This window comes from Piliocolobus tephrosceles, chromosome 7 (genome assembly GCF_002776525.5).
Source record: "Piliocolobus tephrosceles isolate RC106 chromosome 7, ASM277652v3, whole genome shotgun sequence".
In the NCBI taxonomy this organism is placed as follows: domain Eukaryota; kingdom Metazoa; phylum Chordata; class Mammalia; order Primates; family Cercopithecidae; genus Piliocolobus; species Piliocolobus tephrosceles.
Genome location: NC_045440.1, coordinates 58,317,836 through 58,336,110, shown reverse-complemented (window position 1 = coordinate 58,336,110; position 18,275 = coordinate 58,317,836).

Sequence of the window (18,275 nt, the reverse complement as noted above, 5' to 3'; positions counted from 1 at the left end):
TGAGAAAACTGAAGTTCTAAGCTGGAATGCCTTGGATCAGGTCCCACAACAAATGAGTGACAGAACCAGTGCCAGAAAAGAATTCCTAAGCCCCAGTTCAAAATCCCTAACATCTTGTGACTTTATCTTTTCAACAGATATTTACTATCTATCTATATCATATGTCAGACTCTACCCTAGGCACCAGGGTTAGAAAAGTGAACCAACTACAGCACTTATCCTAAAGGATTTATTGGTAGCGGGGAAAACAGTTTGAAAAGAGATTTTTTTTAAATTATCAATGAAATAGTAGAGGAGATACCAAACATGAAACAGCTAATTTTAATTTATAGCTTCCTATGTTCCAAGCACTGTTTTAAGCAGCTTAGATGGATTCTCTCATTTAATCCTCACAATGATCTTTAGACCAATGTTTCTTAAATTTTCACATGAATGAAAATTTCCTTGGGACTTGACTAAAATGCGGGTTCCGATTCAGTAGTTCTGGCGTGGAGCCTGAGAGTCGACTTTTCTAAAAAGTTCCCAGGTGATGGTGATGCTACTTCTTGACTGCTCCTTGAGTAGTTGGTTCAAGGGCTGGTTCTCAAGTTTAGCTGCACGTTACATTCCCCTGCAGATGGAGAGAGTGAAACACACTGGTTTCTCGACCCCATCCCAAAATAAGAAAGTCTCAACCTTTGGAAAGAGAGCCCAGGCATCTGTATTCTTTAAAGTGATGATTTCCAAGGAAAGCCAGGGGTGGGAACCACTTCCTCTCAAGTAGGAACTTCCCCGTTTTACAGGTAAGAAAACTGAAGTTTCTTAAGGGTCAGTACATTGCCTGAGGTCACACAGGACTCGGAAGTGCTAGGCTTGGGATTCAAATCAAGACAATTGATTTGCTAGGTCCCTGCTCTTAGCTACTGTATTAATGCTTTCCTTTTTATATTCTATGATACTAGAGCATTGGGTTTTGAATAAGAAAATGCAGCATCATCACTTTTGACTAGTGTTGATTTGCTGTATTTTTATATTTGAGTAGCAAAACTAGTGGTCTTATTAGAAATGGGATTATAATAACGTATCATCTTCCTCAACCCCTGAAAAAATAAGAAAATGTTCCCATAACATGCATGTGGGTTTTCAGTCTCTCTGTGTGAGATGAGGCTGGGAGACACCTGAGGATGATGATGATTTGAGGAATAAAGGGAGGACTCGAGAAAGACCTTTTGGGCAATGTCCCCTTTTGCCTTAATCATTTTACAGAAAACCACCAATTACTTTACGGGTCAATCACATTTTAAAACCAATTTTCTTATAAATTTACTGATTTATAGACTAATTGTCACAAAAGACCACTAATGACAATTAAGTTGACCCAACTGTGAATAGCAATTACACTTCAATAGCCTTTAAGCTTTTGCATTACAGCGTCACAAAAAAACAAACATCAAATCGCATGTTTTTGTCCTAAGAAAAGCTAATATGTGTTGCTTACAGTAGTCTATTTTATCTCATGATGTGCTAAAACAGACCTATCTCTATCACAGAAGCCTAAAGAATTCTCTCTTCCAGATAAAATTTGATGTTCTTCAAGACTTTTAAAATCTGAAAGCCAAAGAATATAAGGTTCTAATTTCAAAATGAGATAGGTCACTCCTAAAGTAAAAAAGGAAATCATTATCAATATTATAAAAATAGTGTTTCTATTTTGTTAGCACCAGGGTCTTATCTATTAGCTTCCAATGAGTACAGAAGGAAATTTCAAATGTCCCTCCCAGCCAGGATTCTTTTGAGACCTGATTTCCATGAAACTCTAAAGCAGCCAACATTCCCAGTTGGCATGAAGAGAAACTTCTGGAATCCACTGTGGCATACCCTAAATTTAACTTGGCTCTGTGATTATCATCTGAATGATGAAATTCTGTTTTAGCTGTCAAGATAACATTTTGAACTTAAATAAAATTATACCTATATTTTTACCATCTTTCATTTATTCAGGCATGGAATATCCAAAAATATTATTTTCACAGATATACAATTTTCTATCTTCCCCCATGATTATTAGTTTGATGAAAACATTGTTGAAGAGCAATGGATTAAAAAATAGTGTCTTAGTTGCTCCTCCAAAAATATTTTCTGTTCCACTTTTTAGCTAGTTCAGATAAAATAAGTTGAAGACATTGATGATAGACAAAAATTCTTTCAGCAACAGAAATGACTAAAGAAAGGAGTGATAATCAAAGAGAATCACTGTGAAGTGCCAGCAAATAAGCCAGTTAGAGAAATGGAAGATACTCTCAAAAAAGATACACATGCATGCTGGAAATTCCTCTCCATGTGTCATCACCTTCCTACAACCTTAGTGCATTTTTTTTTTTTTTTTTTTTTTTTTTACCATCCAAAAACTATAGGAACTTCCTGTTCTGCCAGGATGCAGTAGCCCTCTTCCTCCCCTGTGCTCCCTCATACAACGAGAAAACCTAGATAACATAACAACAAGGCTTTTGAAGATAGAAAAAAGGAAAGCAGGCTGCTTAGGGTCATTGGGACACAAATAATAACCTGGTATTGAATCTCCTGTCCTCCTTATCACCTCCCGTATATCTCCAAGAGGGTGTTACAGAATTGCCAATCCAGAACTACTAGCAGTACACACAGAAAAGCACAATAAAAAGCAAAAAGCTCCAAGAAAAACTAACAACCAACAATCTTTGGCCATATGCATTGGGAAGACCCAGCCCAGGCAACTCTGAGTGACAGCAGCCTGCCTGTTGAAACCAAGGTGGTGATTTCACCCTTTGAAACCAAGACGGAAGTGCCTTGCTCCCCAGGCCTGGGCACTCTGGGCCTATGGTGGGAGTGGCATTTCCTGTGATCTCTGAATTGTCTTCACGGCCTTTCTTCCCTTTCTTTGAAAAACAATGCTTATTCATGGCCAAATAGCTGTCTTGGTCCCATTCTGTAAAATCCAAGATGTTTGGTAGGTTTCTCATTTATCCCCGTTAGTTCCCGTTAGCCTCCCATGCCCATCGTCTTTAGTTCAAACTAAAGCAATGTTTCTGCTTGTCTAATTTCATAATCTCTTTATCAGGTAATAGTCTAACCACACCCTTGGTGTAATCTCTTCAGAACACTTTCTCATTTTTACAATATGGGCAGACTGAGAATTTTACAGATCTTTAAATTATGTTTCCTTTTTGCTTAACAAAGGCTTTTTCAATTCACCTCTCTCTTTTGGCATTTCACTATGAGCAGTCAAAAGGACCCAAACCACACCTTCAATACTTTGTTTAGAGATTTCCTCTGCTAAATATTCAGTGTTATTACTTGTAAATTTTACCTTCTACAAAACACTATAACACAATTCAGCCAAGTCCTTTGCCATTTTACAATAAGAATTCCATTTCCTTCAGTTTCCTATAACCTGTTTCTCATTTCCATCTGAAGCATCTCCAGAATTGCTCTAACGTACACGTTTCTACCAACAGTGTGTTCATTATTATTTACATATTATCTAAGATAGACGCTTTCTCTTCAGCTTTCTTCTTTTCTTTCTAAGCCCTTGCCAGAGTTAACTTCAATTTCCATATTTCCACCAACTACCCTTCATGGCAATCTAGGCTTCTTTAAGCATGTACCTCAAAACTCTTCCAGCCTTTATCCATTACCCTGTTCCAAAGATGCTTCCACATTTTTAGGTATTTGGTACAGCAGCACCCAACTTCACAGAACCAAAATCTATACTACTATGCTCAGGCTACCATAAGAAAATGCTACAGACTGCATAGCTTAAACAACAGAAATTAATTATCTCACTGTTCTGGAAGCTGGATAGTCAAAGATCAAGGTTCAAATAGAATTTGGTTTCTGGTGAGTACTCTCTTTTTTTTTTTTTTTTTTTTTTTTTTTTGAGATGGAGTCTCCCTCTGTCCCCCTGGCTGGAGTACAGTGGCGCAATCTCGGCTCACTGCAAGCTCCGCGTCCCGGGTTCACGCCATTCTCCTGCCTCAGCCACCCGAGTAGCTGGGACTACAGGCGCCTGCCACCGCGCCCGGCTAATTTTTTTTGTATTTTTAGTAGAGACGGGGTTTCACCATGTTAGCCAGGATGGTCTCGATCTCCTGACCTTATGATCCGCCCGCCTCGGCCTCCCAAAGTGCTGGGATTACAAGCGTGAGCCACCGCGCCCAGCTACTCTCTTCTTTTCTTGCAGACAGACACCTTTTTGTTGTTGTACATGGCCTCTCTCTCTCTCTGTATGTGCACAGAAGACAGTTCATGTGAAGATACAGTGAAAAGGTAGCCGTTTATACCATACCCTGCCTGAACATTGATCTTGAACTCTCCAGCACCCAGACAGTGAGAAAATTAATTTCTGCTGTTGAGTTCATGAGATCTGTGGTATTTTGTTATGGCAGCCCAAGCAGACTAATATACTCACCCTACTCCAGCCAAACACCAATGGAAACACACCCTTCTTCTTAGGAGTGCCTAGTAAGAAGCTGATCTTCCACACACATCTTCAATTCCATGGAAGGGGTGGTACATTCCAGTCCCCTCATTTGGTGGTAGCCGTTAGGCTTAGGTGGGAGCTGATCTTCCATACCCACGTGGTGATAATAGATGATAGCAATCTGATTTCCCAGCTGGGGAAGTATCTCTGTAGGAGACCAGCAGTTCTTTTATCCCTCCCCTGGCAAAAGCCAATCATGTTCTGGTTTTCCCACCAGGTTAGTGTCAGTGGGGTCCACCAGCAAGCTGAGACTCAAGAAGACTAAACCAGGTGGCTTAAGTGAGAGCTGGTCAGCACTACCTTTCCAAACTGCCAAACTTGTGTCCAGCAAGGCCTGTGGGGAGTTGGGCCTCACCCCAACCTGGCATTGCAGTAGAAGGAGGTTGTGGGGGGCAGGGCTAGCTGGCACTCTGACGCTTTCTCCACTCCCCTCCATTGGTGTCAATGGGGCAAGGAGGGGAAAACTAGACTCTTACTCCATTTGTTGCAATTAGGCAATGTGTGAGCCCCATTTTTGCTAGTGTGGTGAGAGCAGGGCCCAGCAGGAAGCTGAACATGTACTCCTACTTTGCCTTTGGGATTTAATTCAACTGCTTGCTGAGAAAGATTAAGTAGAATCCAGATTATCATAAAATAATATCCAGAATGCCTAGGATACAATGGGAAATTACATCATACCAACAACCAGGAAAATCACAGCCTGAATGAGAAAAGGCAATCAGCAGACACTAAAGCTGAGATGAATCAGATGTTGGAATTAGGTGGCAAGGTGTTTAAAGCAGTTGTCATAAAAATGCTTCGAAAAACAGTTATACACTCTTTTGAAATGAATAAAAATAGCAAACCTCTGCTAAAATATTGGAATTACAAAGAAGAACCAAATGGAAACTATAGAACTGAAAAAATTTAATAACCGAACGTTTTCAAAAAACTTTCTAGATGAACTCATTAGTAGAGTGAATGTAACAGAGAATAGAATTAGTAAATTTGAATACTGATCAATAGACTTTACCCAATCTACACAACAGAGAACACAGGCAACAAAAATAAATAGTCTCAGGGACTAGTGGTACAATAATAAAAGAGTTAACACTGGTATTTTCAGAGTCCCACAGAAAGAGGAGAAAGAGATCAAGACTGAAAAAAAATGTTTACCGAAGAATCGATACAAACTTCCCAAATTGAGTGAAAGATATTAAATCTACACATTCAAGAAACAGAAAATTCCAAATAGGATAAATCCAAAGAAATCCATGCCAAGAAACATCATAATTAAACCTCTGTAAGCTAATGACAAATTAAAAATTTTGAAATCCACCAGGGAGAAACAACACATTATTCATAGGACACCAATTCAAATGGCAGTGAATTTCTCATCAGAAACCACAGAGGCCAAAAGGAAGTGGCACAGCAGTTTTCAAATACTGAAGAAAAGAACTGTCAGTTGCAAGTACTATATCTGGTGAAAATATCCCTCAGGAATGACAGAGAAATAAAAACATTCTCAGATGTAGAAAATATAAGAGAATTCAATTCATTGCTAGCAAATAACTGTAGATGAAGTTTTCCCCTGCCTTTCTCTGCTATTTATGATTAACTTTATGCTTGCTATTGCCTTCTCTTCCAAATTGTCTCTTTACTAAGAAGTCAGAGAGCTGCAAGGGAGTTATGCAGGTCTTTCTATATTTGTACAATAAACATCTGTTTAGCTTCCAGAATTATCATGGGACAAAAATGATGCCTAAGCAAAGTATTTGCTTGACTGCCTTTTGGCTTTTTATACCTTCTCTTTGGAAGCACATTTGTAGCTATTGAAGTCAAATCTTTGGTAGGTAGATTAGAAACTTTGTAATCTAAAAGTTAATCTATAAAGAATGTTTAAGATTATGAAACATACCACCTGTCTTTTGATTTTTGTTTTAACACCACTCTAGTCATTATTTAAAAATAAAGACTTGGGTTTAGCAAGGAAAAGGTACAGAGTAACAACTGGGAGAGAGGGTGAGGTTCCCACACCTGTAGTTAGTGGTAACGATAGACAAATACTCAGATGAAAGTAACCTAAATCAGAAAAAGACATGTATAGGCAAACTTAATCATGGATGAAAGAGAAGGCTAAGAAGAAAGAGGAAGGCTTAGAAGAAAGGTGTAGCCAAAGGCTGCTAGGGTCTGGCTTGGCCAGTAAGGTTGGCATCACCTTGCCATCCTCACACATGGGAAAGCACACACTGCACTTCCTGCCTGCCCCCAACTCCACACACAGAAACACACATGCACACAGAACCACACACAGAGACATACAAGGCTTACCTGCATGACATTTGCCACCTTTCCTTTAGGAGATATATCCGAAAAGGAATGCTCATTTTATATCTTTCTATGTCCTCTGTGGAAAAAAAAAAAAAAATGTTATTTGAACCAAAAAGTATATTCCTCATATTCCTCTCAGCCCCATCCTGAAAAAAAAAAAAAGTAAGTGCCTGATGCTGCGTGCAACCTAAGCTTCTCTAGATTCTGGTTTAAGAACTTATGAGGCCGTCCACGTCCTTTGGGACTGTTGCTGCCCTTCTTTTATTCTGTCTTCACCAAAGTATGACAATTGACTCACCTTTGTCCTCAAAATATTCATTTTTTCTGATATGTTGTGGAGTTTAGATGAGAGCTGGCCCTTTCCTTGGGGTTATCTTTACCCTCTGGGGCATCATGACTTCAGGTACCAGGCTGGGATCTACCCTGTGAAAAGCATCACAATCTCTGTTTATGGACGGTTTTGAAGGATTTGGGATAGAGAGCAGCATAAGCCAAACAAAATCCTAAGCCCCTCAACCAACTGAACAGACCCCTTCTGGGCCAAGGGAATCCTGAAACACTGAGTTCCAACCATGATGGGAAGGGAAGTTTGACATGCCTCTTTATACCCTCTCCCTGTTGGGGTTTAGGCTTAACTAACCATCATTAACATTAAAATAGAGATCATAAGACTGACAAAACACAAGGTTCTTTGTGGCAATAAGATACCAAATTTCAGCCTGACTCTGGTATAGCATCACTTGCTCTCTGAAAGCTACCACATATGAGACTTCATCTATGTAATGAAGGCCTTGGCTTACACAACCCCGTTATCTTAGCTCAAGCTAGTGACTTCTTAAGTCTTTAGATAAAGCTTAACCCTTTCAACCAATTGCCAGTCAGAAAATCTTTGAATCTGCCTATGAACTGTAAGTGCCCCTTCGAGATATCGAGATATCCCAACTCTTTAGACTGAACCAGTGTACACATTCCAAGTATTGATTTATGTCTTTGGTTGTAACTCCTGCCTCCCTAAAATGTATAAAACCAAACTGTAACCTGAGCACTTTGGGCACACTTTCTCAAGACCTCTTGAGACTATACCTTGAGAATGGTCACTCATATTGGCTCAGAATAAACTTCTTTAAATATTTTACAGATTTTAGCATTTTCATCAACAGCAACATGACCAGAGAGGAATCATATGCTTCCTAGGCATGCAGCCACCTGAGCCATGTGAATTGTAACAGCAGACACCACAATAAGGCTCTGAAACCCAGTGGTTCTCAATGTGTGTTTCTTACTCCAGGATCTCTAGTGTTTCCTGGGTACTTACTAGAAATGCAAATTCTCATACCACTTTCCAATGCCTCAATAAGAAACCAGGTATGGGACCCACTTTAATAAGCCCTCCAACTGTTTCTGCTTTTTTTGTTGTTGTTGTTGTTGGTTGTTTGTTTGTTTTTGTTTTTTGTTTGTTTTTTGAGACGAATTCTCGCTCTATTGCTTAGGCTGGAGTGCAGTGGCATGATCTGGGCTCACTGCAGCCTCTGCCTCCCAGGTTCAAAAGATTCTCTTGCTTCAGCCTCCTGAATAGCTGGAATTACAGGCACATGCCACCACGCCTGACTAATTTTTGTATTTTCGGTAGAGATGGGGTTTCACCACATTGACCAGGCTGGTCTCAAACTCCTGACCTCAAGATATCCTCCTGCCTTGGCCTCCCAAAGTGCTTGGATCACAGGGTGAGCCACCACACCTGGCCCCGACTGTTTCTGATCACCTCCAGTGGTTTCCCTGACAACCGCTGCCTAATGCATGTTTCCCCTATGCTTGCGGTGGGTCTTTATCATACAGACTGTCAGACCCCTTGGCAGAATATCTTGATTTAGTAGTCCTGGGTAGGGTATAAGAATGTGCATTTTTCACATGTGTCTTGGGTGATCTTTACCATTAGGCACAATTTGAGGACATTGCCCTTTCCCTTTCTTGAGAGCTGTGTGCATCTACATCACCCACTCAGTCATAGTTAACAAATATTTATCGGTTATTTTTATGTAAAATAAATGTTTTAAATCAAAGTGCTACAGGTTGCTTTATTTTGTTACTAAATAATATTGGTCATCATTACTATGCTCTCATTTTCTTCTTCATTGGCTGTGGAGAAGGAAAGATTTATGGTATCCACTTTCTCCAAGTTCTTATGGGTGAGAAGGAGGTCTACAGACAGCAGACAGCTCAATCATGTGTCTCTTTGGAACATCAGTCTGATAGGACTTACAGCAAAAAGAAAAGCTGATTTTGTAAACATCCAGTTTTAAAGTTACATATATTTTTAAACCTAGACCATTTTCACACGTCACTTATGAAAAGATGATAGGATATACAATTACAGAAAGCTTACCTACCATTCTTGCATCAATTTGAGCCAAAATTATTTTCTAGCCAAAACAACAGTTCAGTGTCTATTATCTAAACTCCTTCTGTTTCAGTATCAATGAAAATTCAGTAAATGTCTCAACTACAGAAAAGCTCACATCTCTTTGCTATACCATCTAAAGGTCCATATTCCAACTGCATCTCTATTGCTACCAGATAGGTACAAATTCAGAGAAAAAGCAATTTTCAGTATAGTATGCTAATGAATCTGTGCCAGAAATCTAATTATCCTCTAGTGAACTAGCTTAAATACTTTTCTAGAAGGATACAATCAAACTTAAATAAACATTTGTTGACCACATCCATCAACTTTGTTTATCTGTCAACATCAGCAATTACTTTAATCCCTGAACCACGTTATCATAATACTGACCTGGCTCTGCAAAGGGATGATTTATTTCATATATTCTAATATACGAGCCTGAAGCATGGAGGCAGATGACTAAAGTTTGTGGTGATGTTTGCTGCATTTTTGAGTTAGAAGACTTTCCCTAAGAGTAATCATTCCTGGGCAAGCAGGGTTAATCCCTGGGAGTCCTATGTAGGGGTTCTGTCAGACAAGAAAGCAGCAAGCAGAAAGCAGGCAACAAAGGATATTGTGAGTTAATGTAAAAAAATATCAGAGACTCCTCTGCATCTATAATGGCCTATAGAGAATGCCATGACGTGGGAGAAGGAAGATGGGCTGTCCCTCTCTCCAGTCCACTGACACTTCTACAGCAATAAGCTACCATCCACAATGTCTTTTTTCTATTAATGCTAACTGACATTGTTTTTTATTTTAGACACGTTTCACCCAAGAGAAAATGCTTAGTAAGGATTCACAAGCAGGACCAGCTACATAATTTGCAGGACCCACGGCAAAATAAAACTGTATGAGCCTTGATCAAACATTAAGAATTTCAAGATGGCAGCAGTTGAGCACTGAAACAAGTACAAGGTCATTCTGAGGGCAGGGCCCTGGTGCCAGCCCAGGTCACAGGCCCAGGAAGCCAGCTTGAGTCACAGTGTGTGTTACTAGAACACAACTCTTCCAATGGATGACTGTATTGTAACAATAAGTCCCTGTCTTTTTGGATGCCTTTGAGCATAACCACATAAAATTAATTTATTAAGACTTAGATTGTTATGTATTTTGTCACTTTCTACTACCAACGACAGGAAAAGGATTGGAAAGATAGCACAGACTATAACTGGCAGTTGGTATGACAGCTGATTAACTGATACTGAAGGCTTGGAGGAGCATATGTTTTCAGAGATGGCTATGGCGTTTCTTGGAGAAAAACGGTGAAAAGTCAAGTCTGGAACATGGTATTTGTATCACGCAATAATTGACCATTCAGGAAATCACGTTATTCTCCTCTATTCTTTGTTGCTATGTGTTTGTTTTTACTAGATAACTGTGGAAAAGTGACTTACTTTCAACTTTTTTAATACTCAATTTTTTGTTTTTATTTTGTAAAGCTTAAAACATAGCAGGAAATGGCAGTTACATAACAAGCAAAAAAGGCTTACAAACTAAAAATAGGAGAGATACTCATTACCTCATTTTTCCTAATTATTGTGTCTTGCCATTGGTATCATTAAGTTCATATTTTTATTATGAATATTTGTATTAAAGTTTTTTCTTTTGTGCTTCCAAAATATCATTTGCAAAAGGAGGAAATATTTATCCACAATGTTTTCTAAGTTGTATATTTCATGTCGGTTTTCAAAGAATGATTTCAAGATTAACTTAATAGAACTACACAGTTGGAGAAACAATTCAAACTTTTAATCTTACTGAGAATCAGTTATTTTTAAAGACACCTTACATCTCTCTGTAAGTGATGGGGCACTTGGGCTTTCTGTGCCAAATATTTCCCCTCTTATCGTCTCCTGACTCAGAAGTTGTCCAACCCTTTTGTTAGCAGGTGATTGCTTATAATATCCAGCTGTTGGGATAGATCCCTGATGGTATGAGAGCCCTTGCTAAATTTCTGGTTACTGAAAATGGAGTACAGAGTGATCCTCAAATGTCATGAAGGTTGGTGCCACCACCTGGATTGTGTTTCCAGATGCTCCACTTGTCAGATGACCAAGGAAGAAGCATGAGGAAGGGAAGAACACCCTGGCAGCTACGGGAAAGCTCTTTGGCTCCGTGATCTTCCTCTTTCCTGGAATATATACCTTTGATCAAGCCCTTTCTGAATATTGCTTCAAGGCAAAAATTTTCAAACATAATATTCTTTTATTCATTTATTCATCAAACATTGAACATGCAAGTGTGCTCAAAGCACTCTGCATTCTGGGTACAGAAATAAAAAAGCAAATACTCTACCCTGAAATAAATTCTTATGTACCACGAGATTAACCAATAAAAAGATACACATGGGGTAAGAGCTATGATCAACAAAACTCACTTTAAGTGAGAGCAGAAAGTGTTAGGGAAATGTCCCAGCTGAGTCTGGAAGAACAAGAAGGAATTAGGCAGGTGAAGGGGGCAGTTCCCGGTGGAGGAACTGAGCAGGACTGGGGAGTGGTGTGAGATGAAGCTTAGTAGGTAAAAAGAGCCCAGACCATGGGAGTTCTTAGCTGAGCTGCACTGTATCCTGGGCTTTAGAATTGTAAGATACTCAAGTGATTTTACTGTGCACGTAGCTTTGGCAACCATTGCCTAAAAAGGTATGTAGAATTAGAAGAGAAAATGGGCGAGGAGAGAACTGTAGTAAAAGTGTTGGCTGAACACGAGGAGCCTGCCAAGGAGAATAAGAGGAAACACTATGGTGGAAGAGAACTGGGGAAGTGTAGTTTCCTGGAAAGTGAAGAAGGGAGATGCTGGATGAAAGGGTAATCAAAACAAGAGGATGGACAAGTGACCACTGGATTTGGCATACAGAAGGAGTTGGATGGCTTCACAAGGGCAGTTCCAAGCAAAGAATGCAGATTGCAATGGGTTTTGGAGTGAATGAAAAATGAGAAGATTTTCAACAACTTGCCTACAAAGAAAAAATTTCCAGTGGTAGAGGAAAGATGGATCTTTTCTCCCTCGATATTACTAATATCCTTCAGGATTAGCCATAACATATCTTCTCTATACTTAACCCTCTACCCAAATGACCCCCATCAATCCCTCTCTAAAAACTGGTAAATAAAATTTTCCTCGTGATAGCAGCAATGTATTCTGACACATTTAAAAGTGGCCTCTACTATTAGAACTTCATTCTTAGCCTTGCCTTCCTGGGAAATATTACTATTATGGCTGGAGAAGGTGGTTAGATTTTGGCATGTAGAGATGGAGATCAACTTGTGTGAGCTTTCATTTTTATACGAGTTTTCTGTTGCCTTGGAAACCATGGTCTTTGTGGAAAAAGAAATGTATTTTGTGGGTAGATGATCAAGAATTCAGGTATGCTCTGTATAAACATTGTGCATCTGTGCGAAGAAGCATTGGCCATGCTTTGTTGGCAAGAGGGCCAGAATTTGGTTTTGGTATATGTCACATGTCTCCTAAAGTATATTTGCAAAATGTTTCTTGGGCAGAACAAATATTATAAGGAACATAACTTCATGAGTTTTTCTTTGAACATATGCCTCACAGAAAGTAGAGCCAAAAGTGGAAAAGTGACCCAAAACTTAAGCCACATACACCATCTTTCATTCATTATCTCTGAGTATTCTAAGATGTGTGAATATTGTATTTGTTCCATCTTCATTACTATTAAACTTGTAGGTTCATGTCATAGAGACACAGCTACCAGCCAATGGGAACCTGATGATTTTATCCCTAAGGAAAGCAGACCATTTCGGCGCCTTGAGGAAAGATGGAAAAATCATAAACCACAGTGGCCATTATGCACTTCAGAAGTCAAAAGGCTTTTCCTGTAAATTACTTTGAGGAATTTTGGAAAATAATGATCAAAAAACAGCATTCTTAAAGGCCCCAACCAGCAATAGAGTCAAGTTAGTCATAGACTTTAATTTACAACTTTCCCTTTTGAAGAAATGAATGTTCTTCATAAATAAATTTAAGATACTTTTTGGGACACTTCTCCAGCATTTGCACAACAAAGATTTGTTACGTGATCATTTTGTTCTTGGTCTAAAAATACAGGAATCATAAGACATCATTCTTTCCCTTGATAGGCTTACAGTCTAGCAGAGGAGAGATAATTGTAAGTTAATAAATCTAGTTAAGTATAGATAGGCTATGTAGTGATCCAGTGGTCAGTTCAACATGGGGAAATATAAAATAATAATTTTGATAGCAACAGCAATAAACTTAAAACAAGAGATGTTCCTTAAAGTGAATTTCTAAACTTGTAAAGTCTTCACCTGTGGGCAATGGACAAATGGACCAAGGATTTTTGCCTCAAACTGTGCTACCAGGTGTCCATCTCTCAGGCATTGAGCATTCTAAGATCTCGGTACCTAATACCACTCGGACTATGATAGAAACATTTCATCATTAGGTCAGTCTTTTATTAACAGGCTCCCTGGTAGCCTGAAGTACTTAAAGTATTATACCTCTTTAAATGCTGGTGATCAAGGGCAGTTTCTTCGAACTGCCCTTGTGAGGCCATCCAAATCCTTCTGTATGCCAAATCCAGTGGTCACCTGTTCATCTTCTTTTTTTGATTACCCTTTCATTCTGCATCCCTCTTCCCCTCTTCCCAGGAAATTATAATTCCCCAGATCTCTTCCACCATAAAGTTTCCTCATATTCTTCTTGGCAGGCTCCTCTTGTTCAGCCAACAGTTTCACTATGGTTCTCTCCTCACCCGTTTTCTCCTCTAATTCTACATACCTTTTTAGAAAATGGTTGCCAAAGCTGCGTGCACAGTAAAATCACTTGAGAATCTCACAATAATTCCAAAGCCCAGGACACATTGCAGCCTGATCTCTGGGGATGGGGATGCAGAAAAGAAGCTTGTTCAACTGATGGCATCTAACCAGTTAAAAACATCTGGTGACAATTTGTATTATACATCCATCTCAGCTGTGTAAACTCCCTATCATCTTTTTTTCCAAAAAAAGTCCATTTCCTATTTTTTATTTGCTCTATTATATTTGTTTTATACTCTTCTAAAGAATGATTATGCATATAAATTTTCTTAAGATTTGTCAAATAAGGAATTATTTCCACTGGGAAAAATAACATACATAGGAAGAAGTCAGGTTACTACAAATAAGTAGAAAGATTTTTTTTTTTCTAAAAATCACTTTCACTTTATTGTCCTAACATCTTTCTCTTTTGTTTATTTAATTTTTTTTTTATTATTATACTTTAAGTTCTAGGGTACATGTGCATAACGTGCAGGTTTGTTACATATGTATACTTGTGCCATGTTGGTGTGCTGCACCCGTCAACTCGTCAGCACCCATCAACTCATCATTTACATCAGGTATAACTCCCAGTGCAATCCCTCCCCGCTCCCTCCTCCCCGTGATAGGTCCCAGTGTGTGATGTTCCCCTTCCAGAGTCCAAGTGATCTCATTGTTCAGTTCCCACCTATGAGTGAGAACATGTGGTGTTTGGTTTTCTGTTCTTGTGATAGTTTGCTGAGAATGATGGTTTCCAGCTGCATCCATGTCCCTACAAAGGACACGAACTCATCCTTTTTTATGGCTGCATAGTATTCCATGGTGTATATGTGCCACATTTTCTTAATCCAGTCTGTCACTGATGAACATTTGGGTTGATTCCAAGTCTTTGCTATTGTGAATAGTGCCGCAATAAACATATGTGTGCGTGTGTCTTTATAGCAGCATGATTTATAATCCTTTGGGTATATAACCAGTAATGGGATGGCTGGGTCATGTAATACTTCTAGTTCTAGATCCTTGAGGAATCGCCATACTGTTTTCCATAATGGTTGAACTAGTTTACAATCCCACCAACAGTGTAAAAGTGTTCCTATTTCTCCACATCCTCTCCAGCACCTGTTGTTTCCTGACTTTTGAATGATTGCCATTCTAACTGGTGTGAGATGGTATCTCATTGTGGTTTTGATTTGCATTTCTCTGATGGCCAGTGATGATGAGCATTTTTTCATGTGTCTGTTGGCTGTATGCATGTCTTCTTTTGAGAAATGTCTGTTCATATCCTTTGCCCACTTTTTGATGGTGTTGTTTGTTTTTTTCTTGTAAATCCGTTTGAGTTCTTTGTAGGTTCTGGATATTAGACCTTTGTCAGATGAGTAGATTGCAAAAATGTTCTCCCATTCTGTAGGTTGCCTGTTCACTCTGATGGTAGTTTCTTTTGCTGTGCAGAAGCTCTTTAGTTTAATTAGATTCCATTTGTCAATTTGGCTTTTGTTGCCGTTGCTTTTGGTGTTTTAGACATGAAGTCCTTGCCCACGCCTATGTCCTGAATGGTATTACCTAGGTTTTCTTCTAGGGTTTTTATGGTATTAGGTCTAACATTTAAGTCTCTAATCCATCTTGAATTAATTTTCGCATAAGGAGTAAGGAAAGGATCCAGTTTCAGCTTTCTACTTATGGCTAGCCAATTTTCCCAGCACCATTTATTAAATAGGGAATCCTTTCCCCATTTCTTGTTTTTGTCAGGTTTGTCAAAGATCAGATGGCTTTAGATGTGTGGTATTATTTCTGAGGACTCTGTTCTGTTCCATTGGTCTATATCTCTGTTTTGGTACCAGTACCATGCTGTTTTGATTACTGTAGCCTTTTAGTATAGTTTGAAGTCAGGTAGCATGATGCCTCCAGCTTTGTTCTTTTGACTTAGGATTGTCTTGGCAATGCGGGCTCTTTTTTGGTTCCGTAGGAACTTTAAAGCAGTTTTTTCCAATTCTGTGAAGAAACTCATTGGTAGCTTGATGGGGATGGCATTGAATCTATAAATTACCTTGGGCAGTATGGCCATTTTCATGATATTGATTTTTCCTATCCATGCGCATGGTATATTCTTCCATTTGTTTGTGTCCTCTTTTATTTCACTGAGCAGTGGTTTGTAGTTCTCCTTGAAGAGGTCATTTACATCACTTGTAAGTTGGATTCCTAGGTATTTTATTCTCTTTGGAGCAATTGTGAATGGAAGTTCATTTATGATTTGGCTCTCTGTCTGTTACTGGTGTATAAGAATGCTTGTGATTTTTGCACATGAATTTTGTATCCTGAGACTTTGCTGAAGTTTCTTATCAGCTTAAGGAGATTTTGGGCTGAGACAATGGGGTTTTCTAAATATATAATCATGTCATCTGCAAACGTCTTTCTCTTTTGGATAACTGCACATAAGGTCCTTTGTATGCAGATACATTTGTGTTGTTTTGTTTATTGTTTAATTTGTTTTGGTTTGTTTCTACTATCAAGGAGCTTAAAATAAATCAAATTATAAATAGATAACTCCAGAAAGAGAGATAAGTAGCATATAGAATATGGAAACGTTGAGAAGATATGAGCCATTCAAGAAAGTTCCTAGCTCCTTGGAGGAAAAGTATGTTGATTAGAATTCAAATAAAATAGAAGAAAAAGACTTCTGGTTTTAAAGTAACACAAAAGCACAGAATTTGCACCCCCCTGTCTTAAAATTATCTCAATGCAGTAAGTACACAGAACAGGATATCCAACTTCAATACAACTGGAGACATTTGTTACTTCAAACTATAATATGTAAAGCAAGTAAAGAAGTAGAAACTGACTTAGCAGTGCTCAAAAAAAAAAAAAAAAAAGGAAATGTAAGTCTTGCAGAGAGGAAGACTGTTATAAAACAAATAATTAAACTCTTGAAATCTGTTTAGTCTTAGGAACTGGAACCACATATACCATGGAAGGTGGAGTGAAGCAAGGACTGGAAACAGGGCAATTGGTTGAAATTCTATGTGAGGGTTGATTTTGTTCCCACCCCAGTCTGCACAGTCAGCAAGGAGAACCAAATGATACATGGCCAACGGGAGGAAAAAAAAATCAATAAAAATTTAAACAATACTTGATCCAAAGGTATTATAGCAGAATAAAGAGAATACAGAACATTGTAGAAAAAATTTCCAGTGGAATAATTAGAGAAAATTACCAACACCGAAAGGCACAAGGTATGACTGACTCCTGAAATTTTAGAACACTGGGGATAAAGAAAACTCAGAGTGTTTATAGACAGAATAAATAAATACCACAAAATGGGCTTTGGAAATAAGAAAGACATTCAACTTCTTAGTAGAATATTGGATGCTAGTAGATGATTGAGTCATATCATTAAATTCTTAGTGAAAATGATTTTCAAACTAAAATTGCTACTCACCTGTGAATGAAGTTGATTTATCAGACTAGCAATGTGTAAAACATTGAATCTCTCATCCTCCTGTTCCTTTTCTCAGGAAGCTACCAGGGCATATGCTCTCCCACTGACCTGATCAAATAAAAACAAGGTAAAATGAGAACAGCCTGGTGTGCAGGAGCTGGGGAATAAACATGGAGTGGAAAGCGAGGGGGCCCGCAGGGCACTGGAAAGACAAACTCTAGCATCACAGTGTGGTGGCCTAGAGCACTGACACTCAGGCTTTCTGCGGAGAAGAACCCATTTTTGTTTTGTTTTATTTTCCATCCCACCAGAGGCAGATACTTTTGTAACACAATAAAAATAAATTTTAAGAAAATGATCTTGATTTAGGATAACGCGACAATGTCAATTGCTATGGACATTTCTAAAACTTAATTTCTGTACTGATTTTATTATGGTTGGAGCAAACAATCCTCTCACTGGAACTGGCATAAACATATTACTGAAAATATGAAAGTCAGTGCCAAGAAACCCATAGGTAAAGCATTGCCACTGGGAATAGGATGGAGAGTAAGAAAGGGCCAGCAGGGGTGAGGCAGGGGCCACATGTATTTTTCATATATGACGTTTGTCCCATTAAATGTCAACTATGAATGTCCCATTGAATGTCAACTATGAATGTATGTATTTTGCCAAAATTAAAATTAAAAAAGAAAAAGATGACAAATAGGAGGGAATTATGCTGGGGTAGTGAGAAATAGGTCAAGCTGCTTGAATGGCAAGGCAAGCTGCAGAAACTGGTGAAAGTCAGAGAGAGCTACAACTTGGAGGAAGACC